At 36.8% G+C, this 21742-nt stretch overlaps 1 long non-coding RNA gene across 7 annotated transcripts in view; it reads left to right on the forward strand.

Annotated features, from left to right (window-relative positions):
- The window catches only part of LOC108517187 (uncharacterized), a 170506-nt gene that overhangs the window by 11080 nt on the left and 137684 nt on the right, over positions 1–21742 (forward strand). For 5 of the 7 annotated variants that reach the window (XR_001882024.1, XR_001882027.1, XR_001882025.1 and 2 more), the window contains exon 3: positions 7975–8135. The exons of the other annotated variants lie outside the window; for them this stretch is intronic. This is a non-coding gene — a long non-coding RNA (uncharacterized LOC108517187). The remainder of the gene's footprint in view (positions 1–7974; positions 8136–21742) is intronic. 7 annotated transcript variants of the gene reach the window in all.

Below are 21742 nucleotides of genomic sequence, written 5' to 3' on the forward strand. Positions count from 1 at the left end.
TTCCCCCCCAAAACAGTGAGTATGGAATCAGGAGTTTCAGGCTACCTAGGAACACCTTCTCTAGCACAGAGAATTGTGTTTAGACTCAGAACAGTACTCCCTCATAGACACTTTCCAAGGGCAAAATAGATTATCTTACATACTAATGATGCTCATGGGTGTCTCTCAGGACATTTAGATGTCAGAAAGAAAAAAATATTTCCATGTAACATTTGCTGATCATGATAAATTATCCTTTAAGAATTATCACATCAAATAGATAAACTAGTTTGCCTGGGTAGGAAAAATAATGTGGAATCCTTTATGTTTCCTACTAAGAGCTTTCTATTATTGTAGCCTTCAGGAGCACTGACCTTCCTTCTATTGACAGTTCTGGCAGAAAGCTAGGAAACCTGAATATAACTTTAAGCATCCCCGGAAATACATGAATTGTTATTACAAAGCAAAATAGTCACTTTAAAATTGAGGGTTGAATATGTCTGCACATTACTTGGATGAAAAGTTTTGAGTATATTTGCTTTGATGATTCCAGAATTTTTTATTTTAAGTTCTGGGATACATGTGCTGAATATGCAGGTTTGTTACATAGGTATACATATGCCATGGTGGTTTGCTGCACCTATTAACCCATCATCTGGGTTTTGGACCCGCATGCATTACGTATTTGTCCTAATGCTCTCCCTCCCCTTTCCCCCTACCCCCCAACAGGCCCCAGTGTGTGTGATGTTCCCCTCCTTGTGTCCATATGTTTTGTAGGGCCCATTGTTCAACTTCCACTTATGAGTGAGAACATGTGGTGTTTGGTTTTCCGTTACTGTGTTAGTTTGCTGAGAATAATGGTTTCCAGCTTCATCCATGTCCCTAGAAAGGACATGAATTCATTCCTTTTTATAGCTGCATAGTATTCCATGGTGTATATGTGCCACATTTTCTGTATCAAGTCTATCATTGATGGGTATTTAGGTTGGTTCCAAGTCTTTGCTATTGTGAATAGCACCGCAGTAAACATATGTGTGCATGTGTCTTTATAGTAGAATGATTTATAATCCTTTTGGTATATACCCAGTAGTGGGATTCCTGGGTCAAATGGTATTTCTGGTTCTAGATCCTTGAGGAATTGCCACACTGTCTTCTGCAATGGTTGAACTAATTTACACTCCCACCAACAGTGTAAAAGCACTCCTATTTCTTTGAATCCTCACCAGCATTTGTTGTTTCTATACATTTTAATGATTGCCATTCTAACTGGCATGAGATGGTGTCTCATTGTGGTTTTGATTTGCATTTATCTAATGACCGGTGATAATTAGCTTTATTTATGTTTCTTGGCCTCATAAATGTCTTCTTTTGAGAAGTGTCTGTTCATATCTGTTGCCCGCTTTTTGATGGGGTTGTTTTTTTCTTGTAAAATTTTTAAGTTCCTTGTAGATTCTGGATATTAGACTTTGTCAGATGGATAGATTACAAAATTTTGGTGGCTTATTTTGTATCCATTCATTTCTTCTGCCAAAATTATGACCTCATTTAATTTGTTTGCACATTTATTTCTTCTGGAGACCCCATCTCCAAATCACCATCCTCATCTTTTCTCAGACCTCAGGGAATACTGGCCTCTGTAAGTCTTCTTAATTGCCTTGCTCTTGTCATTCTCTGGGTCTCTACATATGTTGTTCATGGAACAGCACATGCTTGGAATATTCTTTCCCTTCTTTATACTCTGTTAAATTCATAACCTCTGTAGTAGGCAGAATACTCCAATGATGTTCACATCTTAGTCTCCAGAGCCTGTGAATGTGTACATGGTAAAGGATAATTACGATTGCAGATAGTATTACAGCTGTCAATCAACATGTTAAAATAGGGAAAGTAGCCTGGATTATACAGCTGAGCCCAATTTAATCAGAAGGGTCCTTACAAATAGAAGAGGGAGGTAGAAGAGGAGAGTCACAGGATGGTGTGACTATGGGAACAAGGCACAGAGAGAGACAATGTTGCTGGTGATAAAGACAGAGGAAGGGGACCATGAGCCAAGGAATGAGGGCAGCTCCTGGAAGCTGGAAAAGACAGGGAAACAGATTCTCACCTAGAACCTCCAGGAAGGAATGCAGTCCTGCTGACACCTTGATTTTAGTCCAGGGACCTCAGTGTTGGAATTCAATGTGTGATCTTGACATCAGAATTTGATACTATGGAATTGTAAATTAAAACATTTGTGTTGTCACAACCACTAAGTTTGTGCTCTTCACACAGTCACAATAGAAAACAATTACATCATCCTTCAGATTGGAAGTTAAAAATCACTTATTAATTTCTCCAGATATCCATGTTTCTCTGTTAGAACTTTTATTAGCCCAGTACTTATTTTAAAAAACTTTGAAGTATGTAAAATAGCCATAACTAAAATTTAACTTAGGTGTTTATGGCTGTTTTTCCCTGCTAGTCTGTAAACCCCAAGAGTATAGTTCTTGTCTGTCTGTGCTTTCCACAGTGTCAATAAATGTTTATTCAGGGATTGGCTCTCCCCTTTCTCTTCCTTACATACATATGCTTCCAAAGGAAATCAGAGAAAATTGCCCAAACAAAATCCTCACAGGGCAAAGATCATCAGATTCCATATAGTAACCCATTTAATTCCCATAGTGCTTAACTTTCCTAGGTCATTAATTCTCAGAGTGTAATCCCCTGACCAAAGCATTAGTATCACCTGGGAACTACTAAATTAGGGGTGGATCCTAGGATTTGTATTTTAATAAGCTGTTTCTGTGATCTGATGATGCACGCTGAAGTTTGAGAATTATTGCTTTAGTCCAGATTGTTGGGCCCCACACACAGCATTTCTGACTTAGTAGGTGTGGAGTAGGGCCTAAGAATTTGCATTTCTAAAAATTCTAAGTGATTCTGATGCTGCTATTCCTGGGACTTAACTTGGAGAATAACTGACCTAAACAACGTGTAGGCCAGGGGACTTCTAGTGGAATTTGGTCAAAAAAATCTCACAGCTTACAGGTTTTTATGACTTACCATTTTATGGTTTATGTGTCATCCTAAACCAGAAGTCTGTATTTATTTTTAGAGCAAGATTATTATGGCCCTTTATGAAATCCAGCTTACGTCTATATTACAGCAAATGGCAGTTAGGTTGAGCGATCCAGTTAATATATCTAAGACTATTTAGTTTTTAATTGTACATATTTAAGATTGCATGATTTTCTGAAACAACAACAGTCTTTGCAAAAATGGATTAAAAGTAATTGTAAACCAGTTTGCTTTGCTCTACAACCTACAACCTACTGTATGATTATTTTCCTAAAAATGAATGTAAAATTTCCCGATGTTATTATATTCTGACAAAGTGACAATTGCTCATAAAATATTTAATAATGTGCTTTAAAAACTAGGAAAAATAACTTGCAGAACATATATTACATTTTAAATAATGATTTGGTTTAATGCAAGATTGATGATGTATGGAGTTTATAAATCATTTTGAAATCAGCCTTCACTCGAATGTTTCTGTAACTAAGAATGATTATGGCACCACTCTTGTGGAGGGAGGGTTCTCAAGGGAAGTTAAGTTATTGTCTTAAATCAGTATGCCCGGTGCTTGTGACACTGATAAGGCAATACACTTCAACATACACAGTGACAAATGGTGGCCTCTTAAGCTGATTTCAAGGTGCAAATAGAATCTGCTTTTTATCCATTTGCCTTCTGTAGAGAACAAATCCTTACATTTCACAGTTGAGGGATACAACACGTGAAGTATCAATGACCTGGGACAGGTATCACATTGCTTTCCATTCTCTTATAATAGATTCCATTATTAAAGAAGATAAGGATGAGAGCCAAAGAGGGGAACACACCTCCAGGGGAAGCTGAAAGCCAGAAGACAGAAAGCAGATGGAGGGAGAATAAAAACATAATGAGGCATGAAAATTCTGGGGAGTGAGAGGACTTAGTTGACAAATTTGAGCATTTTGAAACAACTAGAAGTTGGTTTATGGTGACTGTAATGAGGTAATTAAGAAAGGAAATTAAGGATAGGTTTATTTAAAACTACGTAAGTTAAAATGGGGCAATTATTAATGTGAGAAAATATAAACATAATAAAACATCTGTCTCTATAATATTCACCAAGTTACATTAATGTATAATGTGATTTTCTATAACTGAAATAATGATATAATTAAACTGGGTAGGAAGAGACAGGGAAATGGTCATGTGCAATGAGGCTGCATCTACCGTAACAGGAAGTACACAGTTAGTATCCAAAAATTACAAATTTAGAAATAGCAGCATAAACCATTTATTTAGAAATATGAAAATAAGTACAATGACATAACCAAGAATAACTACACAGCTAAAAGTGTTAAAAGTGATTTCTTTCCAAAGCAGAAATTGTGTGGGGTGGGGCAGAGTTGAGTTGCTTTTATAATAACCCCTTTTAAATATGTTCATGTATTACTAATAAAATGAAACAAGTAACACCTAAAAGAAAGACTATGGTGATTTTTTTTGACAATTTAAAAAGTGATTTACAAATTTATTCCATTTTCATTTTGAAGAAGTATTTCATCTGTAAATTAAAATACATATATATCATCAGCAAGAAGACTCAGTTGGATATCTTTAGCATTTGGGTGTTGAGTTCTAGTTCTGCCTCACAGAGTTGCATGAGCTTAGGCAGGTCATGTCATCTTCTGTGAACTTTAGTTTTGAGTTACTGTGAGAACTTAATATGATTATGTCTTAATTTAGGAGGTGCTTGACACATTATTTCTTGCACAACTTCTCAGCAACATTAGCCCCAACTTTATTATTTTTTTCATGTTCATAGTGTCTATTTTATCACAATCTTTGGCATTGGTTTCTATCACTATGACCACATCTTCTCAGTTTCTTTTGATGGTTTCTCCTACTGGAAGCACTTTCCTAGAGACCCATCATTCTACAGCTTCACACCAGATGACTACAATTATTTTCCTGGCGTGAACAGCCACATGCAAACAACTCCCACATTCGTATTTCCAGCACAGATCATGCCTGTGACTTCCAGACCTGTATGTCTAACTGCCTTGTTGACATCCTTTTTGGTATTATTCAGGTGTGCTTCAAACTCGACCTATCTGAACCCAAATTCATAATCTATTTCCTCCAAATTTTTTCTTCTACTGTTCCTTAATTTCATGAATAGCACCTTCATCCTTCCAGTTGCACACCCAGAAATCTAGGAGTTCCTTGACATCTCCTGCATTGACAGTTAAATCCTGCTCACACCCAAAATGCAGTCCATCAACATAGACTGTGGATTTTACATACTAAATATCTCTCAAATTGGCCTCTCCTCGCTTCCTCCATCACCACTATAAACACAGTCTAATTCATGCTATAATCATTTCACACCTACGCCATAAAAGTTTTTCAACTATTCTTCCCCTATCCATTCTCACATCCTATAATCCATTTTCCATAGAGAATCCTGAATTGTTGGCCTTTTGTCACTGTCCCTTCGTCTGGCATATCACGAATTTTCAATGCATATTTTTTTTAAATAAATGCCTACTTGCCTGAGGTCTATTTAAGTAGTTTTGAATGTCAAATAAAATAATGTAAGTGCTGTAAGTGAAATACTGTAAATGAAATATTGTGAAGCAGGATTTACAATGTTTGGGAATATTGACTTTGATACCTTAGAAGTAAATTCCATTAAGTGTAAAAAGCTCTACCACCTTTTAAGGGAAAATAAATTAGATTCAAATAGATAGAAAAGGAGGGAGAAAGATGAGATGTTTGAATAGAAGAAGGTCAACGTTTTGACCTTTGCTATTTGTATCAGTGTGTTTGTTTTTTTGCTTTTTGTGGCATCTATTTTTTCCTCTATTTCTTTGGATTTCTGGGATAGCTAGTGATTTAAGACATTTGATGTCAAGGTAAAAATTATCATCTGTGATAAAAGAGGGAACATGTTTATTAGTTTCACTTTGGAGGGGATTACAATTCAACCACACATTAATGAGTTAGCAAAATGGTCAGAATACATAGTGTAAGGACCAATTTGAAAGCATAAGAAAACAGAAAGAGAAGCCACATATGAAAGAGGTCAGGGGGTGAGAACTGGCCATGTGAGACAAGGGCAAGGAAGAATCTCAGAGCCTGGTTGTACCAGGTGACTGCAAACCACTGCATCATGTGGGGGCAGAGTCTGGGGGACCCACTTGAAAGCAGAGTTGTGAGGACTGTGAAGCAATTATTTTCTTATGCTTTACACTGAGCAGACCTGGAATATTCTACTTTTCAAGGAAAGCAGGATGTGGAAAATATGTGTGGAAGTTTGAAGGAAAGCCACAAACATGAGTAAATGCTGAGAACATTAAATCTGTGTGGACTACTTTCACACAAAAATCCTGAGAAAGTGTAGAAAAAGGAAGACCAAGTCTTTTGTAGCTAAACCTCCCTTTTGGTGCAAATGTAGAATTTCGGTTAGATTTCACAAGGAATGTCTAAAATCACATCTAAAATCCCTAAAGAAGCATTGCTTCCAAGTCATAGTCTGGCAGATTGTATGGGTTGGTTTAGGCCTGTAGCTTTGCTGAGGGACTTCATGGAAGGATTGAACACTGCAACCCCTCACTGTGAATGAAAAGCTTGTATTACAGGTATAAGGCAGGTGTTCAGCATGGCACCTGTATATGAAGCATCAGGAAGTTGATAATACAAAGTGTGAGATTCTCATTGTTCATTTTGCTGGTACCATTTGAAAGGCATGGCTAAGAAACTTAGTGTTTTGGTTAGTCATTCTGTGGATCCAGAGAATCTAAGAAAATATATTAGTCACAGACAAAAGTTTTGGCCAGAATCTGACTTTTCATGATATCTCTCTTCATGCTAGTATATTATATTGACTAGGATTGGCTAAAGGGTGGAAAAGCTGTGACTTCCTTTGCAGGGCTACACAGGGAGCTTCTGAGCAGAGACACAGGATAACGTGAAAAAGATGAGAGAGTGTATGTGTAATGAGTGATGTGAAATGAGTGGTTGGTCATTCTATGAGGTGAGGCTCCTCATTTCTTTTTAATTTTTAATCTTTACTTCAATCGTACTTTTCAGTTTTTTACACTATGGCAGAATAAAATATGACTTCTTATTCAGATTTTGCAGCTATTCCTCTGTCTTATCAGTTTTCTTATTCTATTAAATTTCTGATAAGTAGAATACAACACAACCCCCATCTGTAGGACATGGTGATCTGTGATGTTACAGTAGAACTTAGAGAAAGCTATGCTATAATGGAAGGCCACGCTGTCACATAGGATATGTGGGGCAGAGAGCAAGAAGGATGATCCATCCCTGGGACCCAGATACTATTCTGTGCTTTTTGGACCCCCTGTTTTCTTCCTTGGGGTTACAAGTGGCCATCTTCTCTGGCCACATGGAAAAAGCTGCCAGCAGCAAGAAGTAAAGAGACCATCGTGCAGAGAAAAGAGACAGACAAACAACCTGGGGAGTAAGAGATACTGTTAAAGAGAGAATATGAATGCAGATTCAGTCATGCCTGAAGGCATCATTTCTGGCCTTCAGTTAGTAAAAGAAATGTCGTGACAGCTTTTCTTACTAAACGCATACTGATGTAGTATCTGTGAAATTAAAAATTGACTAAGGTGTTAATTCCTTCAGGTCTTCACAGCGCCCTAGAGTTTGTTTGCTCCAGCTCATGTTTCACATTTTGTCTTTCATTATACTTTGCAGAGGTTCTGTGTTATTCTTTTAGACATCTTGTAAGGAAGAGACTTACTGGATCTCTAGTTAGCATTTTGTGACCTAGAACTGCTACTTGAGAAGGAATGAACCTATGTCATTCCTCTTGTAGCTTAAATTTAGTTTTCATTGACTTACGGCTTGTAAAAGTCTGCAGTGCAGGCTGTGTTTGTCACAGACTTAACCTTTCTACCATCTTGTTGCCTGACTCTCACATAGGTCATTTGGCTGTAGTATTGCCAACCCACAGTTCTCCAGGACTGGTTCAACTGGAAGGCCAATTATTCTAATCCTTTCTCATGGCTCTGTGTGATGATCCCCAAAGCTGTCCATTTGGCCAACAAGGAAAATCTACCTATACAACAGACACCCTTTAGTATGTAAGTAGAACCATCAATATATTATTTAACATAGACACACAGTCTGTATTAGTCAAGGTTCTCTTGGTTACAATTCAAATGAATTTAAGCAAAAAAGTAATTTATTGGTTCACTTAACTAGGAAGTCCAGAAATGATGCCTTCAGCCATGACTGAATCTGCATTCACATTCTCTCTTTAACAGTATCTCTTACTCCCCAGGTTGTTTGTCTGTCTCTTTCTCTGCACGATGGTCTCTTTACTTCTTGATGCTGGCAACTTTTTCAATGTGGCCAGAGAAGATGGCCACTTATAACCCCAACTATACAATGTCTCACCTTGACAACAGGCAGAAAGAAAGCAGCGCTCTTCTCTGTAGCTCTGTATCAATCTGAGACAAGACTCTTATTGACATTACAGGCAGCATATGCTTATGTTTGTTCTACTCACTATATTCAGGGGAATGGAGTACTGTGAGTGACTAGGTCTAGGCCATCTGCTCAGCCCAGTTACAGAGGTAAAGAAGCAAAACTGATACCCCATCAAAAGCATATAGAATGGAGGAAGTATTTTCTTTAAAAAATTCAGAGGATAGGAGAAGGGAAGTGTGCTACATAATAGAAATTATGATTGCTATAACAGGAAACACATAAGTTGTTTCCTGTTAGTAACTCTTCTGAGGTTGAATACTGCTATGGTCTAAATGTTTTTGTCCTTCCAAAATTCATATGTTGAAACCTAATCCCCAATGTTATGTGTTAGAGTGCAGGGCTTTTGAGAGGTGATTAAGTCATGAGAGAAGAACCCTCATGAACAAAATTAGTGCCATTATGAAAGAGACTGCAGAGAGCTAGCTAGCTCCTTTCATTATTGGTTATAATGGTTATAATGGAAAGGTGTCCATCTATGAAGAAGCAGGTCCTCTCCAGACACTGAATCAGCTGGTGCCTTGATCTTGCATTTTCTAGCCTCCAGAACTGTGAGAAATAAATTTCTGTTATTTATAAGCCACCCAGCCTAAGGTATTTTGTAATAGCAGCCCAAATGAACCAAGGCAAATGCTAAAATCTCATAGCTATCTGACAACCGTTATCCTATTGTGTTTGATTAGGGATATTTGGATGGCCGAGAAGAGAAAGGATATCTGGACTATAAAATCAAAGTTGATGTTTTATCATTTAGCTTCAGTTTTTTGTCACAGGATATTTTTTTCTGACCTTCGGATTTCAGAAGGTACTACACTGTTATACTATTACCTGCTGTAAGATGATTATTAAATATCAAAGTCAGAGATTTTTGTTTTGTAAATTTATGCCCTCCAAATGTAATTTTAGATATTTTACCAGGCAAAGGAATAAACTCCACCAAATAACATAAAATCTTAAAAATTTTTCATACATTTTTTGTGTTGTGGTCTTATTAAAATTCATATTTCCTTTTATAAGAACTGAAGATAAACCCAGAGGAGAAAATTCAGTACATTAATATTCCATGAATACTGGGGATCAGTAAATCTAGCAATTTTCTTTCAACTACGTGCTAGGATTGGAATAATATCATGTAGAAAAGACAATTATTTGGTTTATACTTGTAACTCATGAAAATACGTACATTACAAGCTTGGCAAACTACATTTTCCAATTTCTCAAAAATATGTTTAGAAATGAATTCAAAAGGGCATCAGTGGAAAATAGAGGAAATACTCTTACCTTGTGAAAACAGGAGATAAATGACAATTCTAAAATGTCATAGTGCCATATTACCAAAATCTCTTTCATGCCTCTTATTCACATGCCCCAGTGAATGCATCTATATAAAGTTTCTTGGAAGTTGGAGATCTGAGGATCAGATGTAATGTCGTTCTAAAATAATCCAGGAGCTGGCTGAGTCTGCTTACATTTTGTTTTATTTTAGTTTGTTTTTCAGAGAGGATGACTTGAGTTTTTTTATTGCCTCCTTTTAGGAGATAAAAACCAAGCATGCTTTTTGGAGCTGCAGTAACAAAATTAACCATATATCAGAAACATTACGGTCTTAGATTTTCTGTTGCAATTCTTAGAACATGGCTATGCAATGTAATAATTGTGATTTTAGTTCCTCACACTAATTACAATTTTTAGGTGTACATTACATTGCAGTTCTAATTAATTGAGAGAATACTGGGTAGAAGAGTTTTTACCATACTAACTTTGGTCGTCAGTTAGAATTAAAGAGAAAAGGAAACAGGCAAACAAACTTCCTGAATGATTACAGAAAGTGATATCTGAGTAATAAATGTCAGGTCAGGCTCTATTAGACCAAACAAATCCATAAATTGGGGAATTATCTAAAAAATTCAAACTGGGCTTTATATAAATGGCATTTGGGGTTGGAATTTCTCCAATCAAAGTTGCACTCTGATCTGTACTGCCTGACATCATCAGATTGAGTTCACTCCATCTTGTACTCTGTGGCCCTGACAGAAAGGGCGCTCTGAGGACACATATTCTCATTCAGTATTTCACACTCCATGATGATGGTCTGTCTCATCACTGTAAAAAGCTCAATGGTGGCTGCAAGAAAAGGCACCATAAAATGCATGTCAGCCCCTTGGGTTGCTAAATTTACTGAATTTGGAGTATAGAAAAAGGTTCTTCCCACTTCCATATGCGGAAAAAAACAGAGAATGGCCAAAAAAAAAAAAAAAAAAAAAAAAAAAAAAAAAAAAAGAAAAAGAAAAAGAAAAATAATAAGGTCAGGGAATATAAAAAGGGAAAAGTTCCTCCAGAATTATCTAGGACGAAAGCTGCCCTGACTGATTGAAGGATACTGTGGCTGGGAAAGGGAGAATAGCATTCCACATGTTCAAGACCCAGCACAATAATGATTGGTCTTCGGTCAGTTGATAGAGATCTTGAGCCCAAGACATCAAATCTATTAGACCGGGAACTCTATACTTCTCAAATGACTGTCTACCCTTCTTTTCCCTCCTGCTACTTTACCAAATTTTGCAGTACTATGCCAAAGATTCAATTCCCTTGGATCAACATGGAATAATCAGCTAACATTTTTTCAAGCAATTACTAAGATCATCAACTTTTTTTAAAACATCAATTTTGCCAGAAAATTTTGGAAAAAGTTAAATAACGACATAATATACAACATAATATATTCTGTGAATCTGTAAGGTTCAACCTTGAGACTAGAAAGATGGTTTCCTTCTATAGGTGTGTCACTTCTGGCAAACCTCAGCATGCTCTGGAGTGCACCTTAATTCTCTGACCATAAGAGATGTATTAATGAATAAATTGAGAAGCACTGTGAAAAAGACACCTAAAATCCTTCAGCTCTACTTTTACAGATAGTTACACACTTTTGTCTCTAATTCTCATAACAAATGGGGCATTTCGTGTTTGAAAGACCCACTGGAAATCTATACTTGCATATCGTCACTTAGAAATAGGTAAGTCCTAATAATGCCTTATCTATCTAGTCAATTTCAGATGTTCTTACTTCAGATATTTCATATATATATACCAAGATAAGATAAAAGAAAAGTAGTTTTCAACAATAACTAGGGATGGTTTATTCTTCAGTAGTTTTGTTTTGAAAGGATTTTAAATTTACAGAAGAATTGCAGAAATAGAGCAGACCGTTCCCATATACTCTTTGTCTCATTTCCCTAATGTTATCATTTTCATATTCATGGTACATTTATCAAAACTAAGAAATTAGCATTGCTATAATACTATTAAACTACAGACTTCATTCAGATTTCCCAAGTTATTTCCACCTTTTTTCTGTTCCTGGATCTAACCGCATTCTTGCATTTTTACTTTCCTCTTATTCTTTTCAAATACTACAATAGATATAGCATTACTATTTTTAAGAGCTTTGCTCTTTCAGGATCATCAAAGGCAACTAATAGCTTCATAGTTTTTTAAAAAATTAGTGTTAAACTTCTACATTAAATCTGCTGGCTGCTTTAAAGCAATAAGAAATGTACTGTGTGGAATTTTAAGCTTGAGCATCAGGAAAATGGGTTAAAAACTACAACCATTTCTAGACACCTAGAATCTCCTTCCTTCTAGCAAAATCCTTTTCAACTAGGAACTGATTTTCTGATAGGCTAGATTTGATTGATTTCAGAAAAGCTCAGAACTTTTTGTTAGGAATTTTCCGGCTCACTTACAGCTCAAACTCCCACTCTCTTATGGCACAGATAAATTTTGAGTCACTTTGAGGCAAGGACCTGTTCTTACTCACTTTTGTATCCTGAACATTACCTTAAACTTGATAAATATTTGTGGAATTAATGAACATATGAAATTTCCTAGAATCTTCAAGTTGGAGTGAATTTGAAAAAACTTGACACTTCCAGGTTAATTAGACTCCGGAGCCTTCACCTTTGACTGCCTTTGGGATGTTTTGGTGTAGATAGTGTCAAAGAGGTTGATAGGTGATGTGTTATAGACAGCTTCATGGAAATGTCATGAACCTGTGTAGCATACTGCCAGAAAACTCACCAACTTTTAAATATCTAATGTTTCTTTTCTAAGAGAACTAACAAGAGCCCTTTTCTTCTCATAAATGTGCAATCAACAGATTATAGAGAAATGTGTCCATAGCACAATGATAAACATCAAATGAAGTATTAGTCATATCCTGCTTGGGTATAAGCAATTTTCTAATAATAAAGCTATCATTCAAACAGCAATAATTCTAGGGTTCTAAATACTGACATGTGAAGCGGACCAGGGCAGGAATGTGCTCAGTGATTACCCTACTGGTCTCAACATGTTACTGTTTTGCCACAATTCAAATTTAAATCTCGATGGCCTGGGTTTTTTGTCATCTTTCTGTCTGAGTTCTTGAACCCTTACTGATAGACTGGGATAAATGTATGTGTATGGCCCCTTAACATTACATGTCAAGTTGTTTATGTGTTTTGTGAGTTTTTGTTAATAATCTACATTACCAAAAGAATTAGAAATGCCTAAGGGACTTGAAAGTCTGAATAGGTTGTTAAGGCTAATTCTTAAATGTGGTGGGTGTTAGATTTTGTAAATCTATTTTATCCAGGCAGAATTTTAGCTGTGTCATTATATGGTATGGGACTCTGCTGTGATCTGAATATGTCCCCCAAAATTCATATGTTGGAAACTTAATCCCCAGTGCAACAATGTTGGGAGGTGGGGCATTTGGGAGAGTGCTTAGGTAATGAGGACTCCACCTTGATGAATTAATGCTGCTATAAAAAGAGTTTGCTGTAGTGGGTTCTCTCTCTTCCACTTTTCTGCTACGTGAGAACATAACAAGTAGGCCCACACAAGATGCCAGCAGCTTAATCTTGGACTTCTCTGCCTCCAGAACTATGAGAGAATAAATTTCTCTTTTTTATAAATTAGCCAATCTCAGATATTCTACTACAGTAGCACAAAATGGATTAAGATAGCTTCATATGTCCTACATTTCCCAGAACACTAAAAAGAGAGCCCTGAGAGAGGGACCATGAGTAAATATTTGCTACTTAAAAGATTGGAGTGATGGTTGTTATTGTAAAACTCTAGAATGTGCAAATAGCCAGTGCCATTATCTCTACCCTGTTAGATGATCTGAGGGACATTCTACCTGGGATTGTCAGTAAATGGTGAGTGATCTAGTTTATTCACAATAAGATGTTAATAAGCATTGTTTATTTGATTGGGTTTATGTGATAGGATTTGAAGGATAATTGGGCATAATTTAGATCATGGAGAACAAAGTTTTTCTGTAAAGAACTAGATAGTAAATTCTTTCAGCATTGTGGGTCTGTCTATCCTACTCAACTCTACCTTTGTATCTTGAAAACAGATATAGACACTATGTAAACAACTAGGTGTGGTAGTGTCCCAATAAAAACTTTATTTATAAAAACTGGTGAATGGGGTTACATTTGGCCCCTGGGCCATAGTTTAACAACTTGGTTTAAAGTCACAAAATGTTCTGGGTCTTTCCTAAGGCAAACTCACATTTAGAACAAAATCATACAGATTTAGACTCCTTCGAATTACACTGATGCTAATCAGACCTTGCAGCATTGCTCTGTACTAACTGCCTTCAGGATCTTTTCCCTCAGAATGAGACACAAGTCAGGTATTTGTAGATGGTCTCCTGACATACAACAAGCATACTGAATTTGAGAAAGGGGTCTATTTTGGCTCAGGACATAAGTAACTCCATAGCAATTATTGCCATTATAGACAGCTGTTTTGTGGTAATGATTAACTCAAATAATCATTTTATTTAAAAATTCACTTGGAAACTGTGAAAAGTCAAACCAATTTCACAAAAAATTGGATATGAGAAATTGGTTTCTACTATACAAAATTTTTGCTAAATATGGGGTTAATCAGATAGCCATTTATGTCTCATTTCTCACCTGTCTTAGTGAAATGCACCTTAGTTTGACTCAGAAAGCACCATCAAGTCAACCTGTTGCACTATCTTTGCCTACTTGCATTTCATTTCTTTCTTGCTTCGACATTTATTAGATGCCTATTTGAGGAGGAGGAAGAGGAGGTTAAAACTATGAAGCATATGCAAATCAGCCACCTTTAAGTGCAGTAATTAAAGATGATAGTTTATATATATTAATATAGTCACTGGCCCTGTTCTTGCTTTTCAAGTGCTGTGAAATGCGTGGGTTGGATAGAGTTGAGACTTCCTCACATAGGTTCCAGCACCTTTCAGGCAACTGCTATTAGTAGGCAATTACTTGATGGTTTCTGTTAATCAGTCAGGTCAGGTATAACTTGAAGTCGCTTACTCTTATGCTGTGTCTCATAACAGTCGGCATTTGGTATCAATTGCTAAAACGTCTTTTCTTCCTCTGGCAGCAATTGAAATTAATTTGGTGTTCTTCCTGCTGGCTTATCCTTGTGAAACATTATTTCTTCTTAGTTCTTGACATATTGGTTGCTTGATGCATAACTTGCACTTAAAGTCTTCCCCTAGCAGGACAGCCAACCTAATTCCCATGAAGACAATGGCCCAGCAGGCAACCCAGGCTGTCACAGCAGCAGACACCGAACCCAAACCCAGGTCAGCTGCTCCTTTGCCCTCTTTCTCCTTCTCCATCTGCCTATTTAGAGTGAGACTCTAAAGAGGCTCTTGTGCAAACTTCAACTTATATTAAGACGATATACACTGTGGTAGGAAAACGAGAAGCTTTGGGTTTAGATAGCCCCCTTTTCACACTTTGATTCTACCCCTTACTTGTATGACCTGGGACAAGCCATTTAATCTCTCGGTACCTAGTGACTTCATCTGTAAAACAAGAAGCTCATTTCAACACCACATATACATACATATGTATTACCTATCATATGCCAGACACATAATAAGTTAGTAAGTGCTTCAAAAATTCCTACTTGGAAGGAAATGTCCTTTCTACAGCCTCAACCCAAAATGAATGGTTGTGATTTTTTGGAGGTAAGTCTTTTTAAACCTCTCCTGAGTCAAATAGCCTAGCTGAGTGAAGGAACAGCCTTCTCAGGGCCCTGTAGGACTGTCACAAGCAATGATTTATGGCTGTGACAGTGAGTGCTCATGTCTGAAACCACAGCTTGCTGAGGCTAGAGTGGGTTTCTGAGGCTTTTGTGTAATGGACTTTGTTTCATGCTAATAAACACAAAAACTTCTTCTCTATAAACATGTTCCTTGTGGACCCCGGAGGCTACAGTGCTGATGAGTTTTTTTTGTGTGTTTTTTTTTTTTTTTAATGAAAAATAGGATGAACTGCAACCACCCAATTAGACAGCCTCTGTCAGATCACTAGAAGCTTTCAGTCCTGGACACAATAGAAGAGGTTTTAAGGGGCTCACGCAGGAGAAACCGTAATGAGAAAACATGGACTTTGCTTTTATTCTTAGAAGCAGCTTTGTCTTCTCTCTAGGCTCAGAGCTGTGCTGCTGGGACTGAACTCATTTCCCAACAAACTATTTTTGTTTCTCACTTCTTATGTGAATAACCTCAGAAATGCAGGCATCTTAGTCCCCACAAGTGCAAAGGGTTTGACAACACAATGAGTAGGTGTGGACAATTTCCAACTCTCACCCAGAAGCCTGTACTTATTGGAAGAGACTCACCAAATCCTAGGATGGTTCTGATCTAGGAGCCTCCCCAGGGAAGTGTTAACAAAGAGGGTGAAACTCAAGAAGTAATTCTCTAGGTACTGTTTTTGCCCATGGGCTATTGCCGAGAGACTGTCATGTGTGCGTATTTTAAGATTATTTGTGGATGATGGGATCATGGGCAGCTGATGAAGAAAAGCATCAGAATAAAAGTTCTAAAGCATAGTAAGCCTCCCACCTGTGGAGCCTCCCTGACGTGCAGATATATTCTAAAGTTTGAGTCCAAGCTGTTCCGGATCAATGCCATTGAGATTAGGGCTGCATCTCTTCACTGACCTAGCCAGCTCTGAGACACCACAGCAGAGTTCTGATTACACACATCCCTTCCTTGTCTTCCTCTAATTTTTTTTTTCCTCTGTTGATGCCCCCATTGTTGGCCTATCTCATCAAGGTTTGTTTTTCTTTAGGTCTTTATTAAAAATAAGAGATAAAGATGTATTTGCCTACTCTTAAAGTGGATCTTAAAGCAGATGTGTTTGTTCCATCAACTCATCCTCCGCTCATAGTAGCATATTCATAATAAATGCAGATACATTTATTAAACACTAATACCAGCCATACCCTGTATCATGCACTAGGATTCAATAGTGAGCAAAACAAACAGAAACTTAAAACCATAACCAAAAAATCAAAGAAATATAACACTGTAAACTATAATCAGTGGCACAGAGGAGAAGTACAAGCTACAACAATAACTTGTGTTGGGGAGCTGATAAAGGCTGATGAGTCACAGAAGCTTTCCTGAGGGATGATTTTTTTGGATCAAGACCTGATGAATAAGTAAAAGCAAAAGCAAGATAATTCTGGGCCACAGAAGCAGCAGGTGCAAAGGTCCTGAACCAAAAGGAATTTGGCATATTGGTGTAACTGAAAGCAAGAGAGTGTGGCCAGAAAGCCAAAGAAGAGTGAGAGATGACAAAGGCAGGGTTGGGAAGCAGTGGCCACATCAAATAGGACCAAAGATATTGGGTTGTTAATCTACAAACCAATGAGATATATTTAATGTTTAATAAAAAGAGATATATGATCAGATTTGTTTATAATAAATAAAATAACTGCAGCATGTAGAACTGATTAAAGAGAGGGTGTGGTGGTTTTAAAGTATGATCACAAATTCTTTGATATTCTTTGTTTCAATAGTTAGAGTATAATTCTTCTTGAGTGGGATGGGTTCAATGATTCACTCCTAATAAAAACAGACAATGCAGCCTCTACCACGTTCTCTTTAATCATTTGTTCTGGAGGAAGCTAGCTGCCCTATGATAAGAAGCTTGGAACTCCAACAGCCATGTGATCCAAGTAGGCAGCAAATCCTCTAGCCATAGTCCAGCCTTCAGATGATGGTAGCCTCTGCCAACATCTTGACAGACTCCAAGTTAGAACAAGGCAGCTTAATGGCTCCTGGCCTCCCAACTCTCAGAAACTGTGTGAGAATATAATTATTTGTTATTTTAAGCAGTTAAATGTTGGAATGGTTTGTTGCGCAGCAATAGATAATAAATATAGAAGATAAACATGGAAATGTTAGTAGGATGTTTCTACAGCAGCCCAAACAGATAATGATGCCTTAACTTAAAGTGATTGCTCCTCAAGTACATCTTCACTTCCTCTTTCTAAGGACACACCATGGGTATCAGATATGACTGCTGGAAAGCCGTAGATGTAGCTTTGAATCCAGGCTTTGCTATTTAATTATAGATGATCTTGTAATGCCTCTCTACAGCAAGGGTTGTTTTATTCAAATGATGGAGCCATTAATATTACTTCCCTCTTAGATTACATGAGAAGATGCATGTAAAGTCCATAGTAAAGGTGTTAGAGCATAGTAACTGCCAGTTTTTGTTATTATTATTTAGTGCCAGTTTTTATTATTATTATCATCATCCATATAGATGATAATTTCTCTCTCTGAATCCTGTTCTTTGCTATGAGAACAACTGCCATTAAGCACTACAGTATCACTTTCCTTATCAAATTACATTCATGGATTCCCATTACTTTCCAAATGCACTTGCAATTTTTGGGCCATACATTAGGGGTTTTCTGCCTTGAAGTGCCACTTTGCTGCCTGCGTGAACCTCTGCTTCCTGCAAATTATTCTTCTCCTTAATTAGGTTCTTTTTTCATGGCTTATGATGTTTGATTGAGTCACTTAATTTCTATTTTCCTTAGTTTTTGCACCAATATGTTGCACATGTTAATAAATACCTACTCCCTCCCACTGTGCAGGGAAAGGATAATAAAAGTTCAATTGTTCATTGTGACAAACTCATCCTATTTACAAGAAGCCTGAGCCATGTATGTTGCTCCTCCTACATACACATACATAAAATCAAAGAACCACCAAAGAGCATCACTCTGGAGGTTTTACGAACTTTGAGGAGGCACTTCAGGTCTCAGGCCTCAGGTCTCAACTGGTTTTAACTCACTTTCAGCATATTGAACCCATCTTCCTCACCCCTAGTTTCCCAACAGAAGTTTGAGATGTTGATTAATCACTGTTGATCCATTCTCAGTCATGTTTTATTGCTTAATTAACTTCAGTCAGTCTCTTGCTGTTCTCAGAACAATCCAAAGCCCTATTGCTCTATATTTAGATACAGAGGATGAAGAGGAAGATTCCTTCATAGGCCCAGGCAATAGCACGTCTACTGACAGCTACTGAGATGACTCCAAACTAGTCTGACCTCACTAACCAGAGGAGCTTGAGAAATGCAGATATTTGACCCACTTTAAATGCATCCTAGATCTGTCATTTTAAATAGTGCATATTTTTGGTGACTTCTCATTTGAATAGCCTACCCAGATTGACTCAAAAGTAGGAATGCATAATTTTTTACTCTCTATGTTCCCAACTGAGATTATTACTCCTGGTAGAATGCCCTTCAGAGACCAGTGGTAGTACCTGAAAATTGTTTATGGGTCTTTTCCTCCCCTCTTCAAGTCTCCTTTAAAACAGAGAGAAGCTGCCCAATAGAGAGACTCTTTAATTTGCCAAGGACCAGCCCAACCCAAAGTGTCTTGACCTTTTAAATTTTTTTCTTGTTTGAAATAGAATCAACACAAAGTCATTTTCATTAATCTAAAGTATGGCAGTGATTTTGCAATACAGTATATAATGAGGATTTTGTAGACATCTTTGCAACTTTTTTTAATGTTCATATTTCCAATAGCCACACTCTAGATTTCTCAGCATGATTTTGCATATAAAACAAACTACCAATAGCAAGAGAGTAATTTAATAATTTCATTGCTCTTTTGCATGATCTATAGCCTTCTTACATCTATCCAAATATGTGTCACAAGTTTCCTATATAATATTTTAGATATAGTTGATATTTAAGTGGCCCCTAAACAAAGATTTTATCAACAAACTGAGATGCAGTCTCAGTTTCAACACTTAGAAATATTTTTCAGTTTTTTATTGAATGAGACAAACAGAAAAGTACACAAATCTTAAGTATACATCTCCTTTGAGTCATTATAAAATTAACCTACCCACATCCAATTAATTGGTTATTTCTTTGTGAATCACCAAAAAAACACCCAATATTAGCTTTCCCTGAAAAGGGTAGCTATATAAATTTTAAAATGCTAAATGTGCCATTATGTATTACTTTTATTCTTAATTGGATTTTTAATTTTCTTATTAATACACTATAATCTAGTCATTATTATTACTGATATAAATGTTTTATTTTAGCATGCATATGTGCATTTTTGGGGGTGTTGTATGTGCACATTTGTGTTGGGGCCAGGATGGGACTGATTTAATTTGGCCTGTAGAATCGGAAACTCTATTAAATAAGACATTTTAGATATTTATGATGGAAAACTCAAAACATTAGGCCTTTGTTCTTAGTCCTTGACATAGTATCTGAAAATTTAATTCCTTCAGAACTTATATATTGAACAGACAGATTCTAGTTTTGAATATAAAAAGTTACAGCTGCAAGGTACCTAAAAGACCTCATTTTACATGTGAAGAAACTAAGTCTATGTATTTGAGTGAGTGGCCCAAGGTCACACGCTAATTAGAGGCTCACCCAGGACTTTCCCATGCCCTACTTGATTACTCTTAACAACTCATGCAACCCAAATGTGCTATTATGACTGCTGTTTCTGCAACAAACAGTAAGGATCAGCACTAGTGTGTTAGAGAGAGAGCAGTCAAAAGAAAAAAATGATAAAAGAAATAATGTCCACTAACAAGAGAACATCTCAGAAATTTCCCCTCTTCCAGCAAACCAATACTGACACCACTTATAGGAACCTGACTGGGCTGCCCTTTATGTAAGTATATGTTGTGGGGAAAATGCCAGAAGAAATACTACAAAAACAAGGTAAAGAACTGTTGTTTTGACTGTATTTTGAAAAATAGCCTGAAAACTATTTGATGTGATATACAATACGATAATTTTGAATTCAGGTTGAAACAAAATTAGTTTTTTATCTTGGTTATCAGTAGGGGACAAAAAACTCTGATTGCAGGTACTGTTTATGCACTGGACATAGTTGTAATGTGTGATCACAGGTTTTTTTGTTTCTAACCTCAGTTTAGAAACTCCAAGCCTTGGTCTCCACGAGGGAAATACATAAGCGGGATATTCTACCCCACTCCATATGAGGTTCTGCCCATCTGGTTATGATGTTTACATAGATATACACTTGTACACACACAGTTTCCTGGAAGGAACAGGAAAGTAATGGATTCTTTCAGATCATTTCTCATGTGCACAAGCATACAACCAATTTGGGAGGATTTAGAGTTAGGCAATAACTAAAAGCTGAAGTAAGCGCCTCTGGAAGCATCTAACCAAGTCTGAGTCATCACCACCATGATGAAAGTGCCATGTGTTACCATATTCCAGAGCAATTTCCTCATTTAAGTGCTTTAACAGTACAAGTCAGGGTCATTTGCTAAAATAATATTTGTATTTCCTTACAAATACATTCTACCAGTGATGTTTCTAAAAACATCTTCTTATTCATATCTAAATGGCTATCTTAAATTTGTGCCTTTATTTTGAGATGCCTAAGATTGTTTTCAGAAGTAGGTGAGATAAAGAAGAGGGGAGAAAGATTTCTGTATAAATTGCTAAGGTGAAGGGGGTAATCCCTTCTATTACTGGGTGGATAAGTGTGTACATGAGTTAGGCAGTGTGAAAACTTTGTCTCAGTGATTTAAATCTGGTTGGGGGAGAAGGTAGAGATCAAGAATCTTTTATAGAAGTTCTACTCCAGTTGGCACATTAGACATTATTTTCTCAAAGAAATTATAGTGACATATCCTAAAAGTAGTCTATTAAATCTAAGTTAACTTTTTGGTAAAATAAGCTAGTCAAGGCCAATGTTGTTTATATAGCACAACGGATTCTGAATTTCTAAAAACTCAATTACATGGAAGCTTTTGGGAATAATGATCACCTAGGCTTATTTTGGTCTGTTAGTTTTTCTTTTGTAATAATCATTCTCT

This window comes from Rhinopithecus bieti, unplaced genomic scaffold (genome assembly GCF_001698545.2).
Source record: "Rhinopithecus bieti isolate Rb0 unplaced genomic scaffold, ASM169854v2 scaffold_39006, whole genome shotgun sequence".
NCBI lineage: Eukaryota > Metazoa > Chordata > Mammalia > Primates > Cercopithecidae > Rhinopithecus > Rhinopithecus bieti.